General features: G+C 27.8%; 1 long non-coding RNA gene across 1 annotated transcript; it reads right to left on the bottom strand.

Annotated features, from left to right (window-relative positions):
- Positions 1–1,100: 1,100 nt before the first annotated feature.
- Positions 1,101–2,871, bottom strand: LOC108486573 (uncharacterized). Its single transcript, XR_001871503.2, has 2 exons — positions 2,767–2,871; positions 1,101–2,525 (listed from the first exon to the last, which is right to left on the bottom strand). It is a non-coding gene; the product is annotated as an uncharacterized LOC108486573 (long non-coding RNA).
- Positions 2,872–4,170: the final 1,299 nt, after the last annotated feature.

Below are 4,170 nucleotides of genomic sequence, written 5' to 3'. Positions count from 1 at the left end.
GTTTTAATTCTTCTATATCTTTGATTTAATTATCATTTACTCTTTCAACATTTATTGGACAATTTTAAAAATGATTTTTATATGAATAATCAAAATTTTAATCTTAATTTGATTATTTGTTTTTAAAAATATTTTAAAATTTTATATATAATAATAGAAATAGAGAATGATAGAAAATCAGTGAATGCACCCATATCTAAATTATATAAGAAAAATTTAACTGCAATGATTATTTCACCTAATTATATTAATTAGAATAATTAAATTGAGAAAAAATTAGAGTGATTAGAACAGGACAAATTTTATTTTAAAGAGACTATTTTATGTTGTTTAGATTTTGATTAACTATTCGTGACGTTTAAAATTGTTTTACTAAATAAAAACTGAACAATGAAATGCGAACAAAAAAGTCATACAAGAATAGTTTTAAAAAAACTTTTGAATAATTAAATAACTTAAATAAAAACTTTAGAATAATTTAATAATTATTTTATAATTTTTAAAGTTGAATGATTTAAACTTACTAGTAATTTAATAAATTTCAACCTACTTTCCCTAAAAATGATTTATATATAATAATAGAAAATCATGGGTAATTTCTATACCTATTATTATCAAATGATTAGGTTATCCTCTAGACACAAGGTATATATTATCCAGGCTGCTCTCATGGTCAATATTTTTGGTCAAATCTATACAATACAATTCATATATATATATATATATATCAAAAGCATGTCTGAGGAAATGCATACAATAAAATCAGATAGGTATATAATGCCAACTATAGTTCAAAGGTGTAATTCTTGATTATATTAAGTTCACTGCCAATTATTTTGGCATAATCTTATTTCTTATTTCAACCCCCATCCCTGTTTGAATATATATATATATATAATACAATAAAAATAAATAAATCAATAAATTTTAAGTATGAGAACAAAAACTTGAATAGCAAATAGTTTAAACTGGCAAAAGTAAAATACCATGTATTTTGATACTGTTAGTCAGGTTCTCTCATTTTGATCTCGTCTAGTCGTATCCGACCATCGTAAACGACTCATATTCGGACATGAATATAAGAATACAATTCACATAACTTAGGAACACGATGAACGAAACATATTCATATCCAACATATCGAATATTCGGCACTCACTCCCTAATACAAAGCTACTAACATTTAACACAGGATTACACAGAGAGAGTTGCATGATTACACAATGACAAGCAAAGATCCCAAACGTCTCCAATGACCGACGACTCTCTAAATACATTAAAATCTACTTGCTCTCAGAATACAAATGCTTAAAGCTACTAGCTAAATACAAATGCTTAAAGCTACTAGCTATCCCCTCTAAATCACACCCTTACTAAACCGAGAATATAACCTCACCAAGCACAACTCCATTTGGAAGATAACGATTGTCACCGGTTCCAACATCAAACAGCCCGGATTCTCATGTTGCCAGCTTTCAACTCTGCATGTTAAACAATGCCGGAATTCGACTCATTCGCCTCTTCCATTTGGCTAAGCTTTTCTTCTGCTAGCATCAAACCTCAAAAGCACATTTTTCTACTTATTCCATGTTAACATCTTTATTGTTCAGACAAACTAATTCCAGGATTGAAACTAACCGATTTTGGTTTCTAAGGAAACCGAGTCCTCGGTCTTCCCCTTCCCCTTTTCTTGACAGGATACGAAGGAGCCGGTTTTTGTCCTTGATTAACATGTGTACCCATCGGTGACACATTTTGGCCATTGGAAGTTTCAGCTGTAAATGGCCGAACCGGGGCAGGAGTTGGATTGATATCATTTTGGTTAGGATTAGGATTTGGGTTTGATCCACTAAATGGGAAAAATGGGGAAAATCCAGATGGGAAAGGGCCGTTAGGAGGCACGCAAACAAATGGAGGACCCTCGGATGGCTCTGGGAATATAGGAACCAAGGTACGCACTGGTTTTACATCCAAAACTTCAGATTTATTGATTGAATTTGGATGAACAGTGTTTCCACCCATCACTCCTTCCATTTCAAACGAAAATCAAGTCTTTCAATCAAAAAATTTATGCACTAACCCTAAAGCCCCAATGTGAACCAAAATTACAGCGATATTAGTCCTTTGAACCTTTTTCTTCAAAACCATGAAAAACCCATATAAGTGTCCTCCATCTTGACTTGTTTATGCACTAAACAAAGCTCCTATGTGAACCAAAATTACACAAAGATCAGCACTTTGAACCCAAAATTTTCTCCCCCTTTTTTTCTCTTCAAAACCAGTAAAAACCCACTTCAGTTCTTCACCTGTTTATGAACTAAACCACAAAAATTACAGAAAGATAAGCCCTTTGAACCACAAATTTCCCCTATTCTCTTCAAATCCAGGAAATACTCACTTCATTTTTCACCATTCTTGACTTGTTTAAGCACTAAACCAAGCTCTTATGTGAACCAAAAAAATTTCCCCTTTTTCTTTCCTTCAAAACCAGGAAATACCCACTTCAGCTGCACTGAATCAATGTCCTATGTGGAAAAAATATTACAGAAAAAAAAAAGAAATCAAATCTTTAAAATAAAGCATTTCTTAAAAACAAGAAAAATACCCATTTCATTTTTCACGATTCCTGACCCTTTTTATGCCAAAAATAATAAATAAACAGAAAGTGTGAAGACAAAGAGATCTAGGGTTCTATCTTGAAAAAGGAAGCAATTATTATATATTTTTTAGCATAAAATATTAACACAAAATGGAATTGGTGTTTACCTGAAGAAGAAGAAGAAAAGCAAGAAAGCGAAGAACAGTAGACCGACTTTGAGGTGTAGATAGATGGGATTTGGGGTGCTTAAAAGCTTTGCTCTAAGAATATATATATATATATATATATATATATATATATTATTTAATATTTTTTCGTTCTCATTCACAATAAATAAATAAATAAATTACCTACCCATGTGGGTAAAATAAAATATATATATATACACACACTAATTTTTTTCCATGTTAAATGGCATTATGTGGTGTAAACTTTTGAAAATATTTTTCTATAAATATATTATATTTTAAAATAATAAATAAAATGAAATAGTAATTTTTTGAAGGAATGATTATTTTATTTTTATTTTTATATTTTAAATTTAATTATTAATATAATTAATATTTATTTATTAAATTTACTAGCGAGAATTTTTTTATCATCTAATTGTGAAAAATTATAAAATGATCATGCAACTATTACTAAATTTCTTTCTTAGTCACTTAATTATAAAAAGTTACGACATGATCACATAATTATTCAATTTTATTTTTTTACCAGTGATAATTTTTAAAATTGACATAATAGTAATTTTAACCCATAATTTAGTCTTAATTCTAAAATAAATTAACCCTATATATTTACACGTTGTGTAATTTATTTTTTCCACAGTTTTACTTTTTTGTGACATTAAAGATTACTTTTAAAAGAACAAGAAAAAAAATTTTATTATCTTGGATTTTGGAGTGTTTCTATTTTTGTATATTTTCAATCAAATTTAACGATAAATTTATTTTTTAGCTTTTTAGATGAAATGACTACTATAAAATAAAATCTCTAAAAGAGATCAAATTAGACAATATGTAAATGTTGAGGTAAAATTTTTAGAATTAAGAATACGTTGACACATTGTATAAATATTAAGGATTAAAATTATTATTATATCAATTTTAAAATATATTACTCCGAAAACAAATTTACTAATATTTGAGTTATTACTTATCTAGTTTACTAAAAGGTAAAATTATAAATAAACATGAATTTAATAGAATTTTTAATAAAGTTTACATTTTATAACAAATTTACATTTTAAAATTTAAAAATAGAAAGACTGAATTTTGAATATAAAATATATTTAAACCTGGAAAAGTCAAGATTTAGGTGAAAGTTTGGAGATTTAAAAGTATTTGAGTTTTTTTTTTTTTCCCAATCTCAAATTTAGGATTTTCGAAGCTTTTGAATTTTTGAATTTGTTGATTGATGGCATGGGACCAACATACAGAACCGGGAAAAAGGAAGAAGTGAGTTACAGGGTTTAATTGAATATTTAATTTTAGTTATTAAATTCAATTATCACGCTGTACATTTATATACACACACTACCAGTAAGCCCTAGGGTTAGGGTTTTCCAA

The sequence above is a fragment of the Gossypium arboreum genome, chromosome 6 (genome assembly GCF_025698485.1).
Source record: "Gossypium arboreum isolate Shixiya-1 chromosome 6, ASM2569848v2, whole genome shotgun sequence".
Classification (NCBI taxonomy): domain Eukaryota; kingdom Viridiplantae; phylum Streptophyta; class Magnoliopsida; order Malvales; family Malvaceae; genus Gossypium; species Gossypium arboreum.
This window is presented reverse-complemented; position numbering and strand designations above follow the sequence as displayed.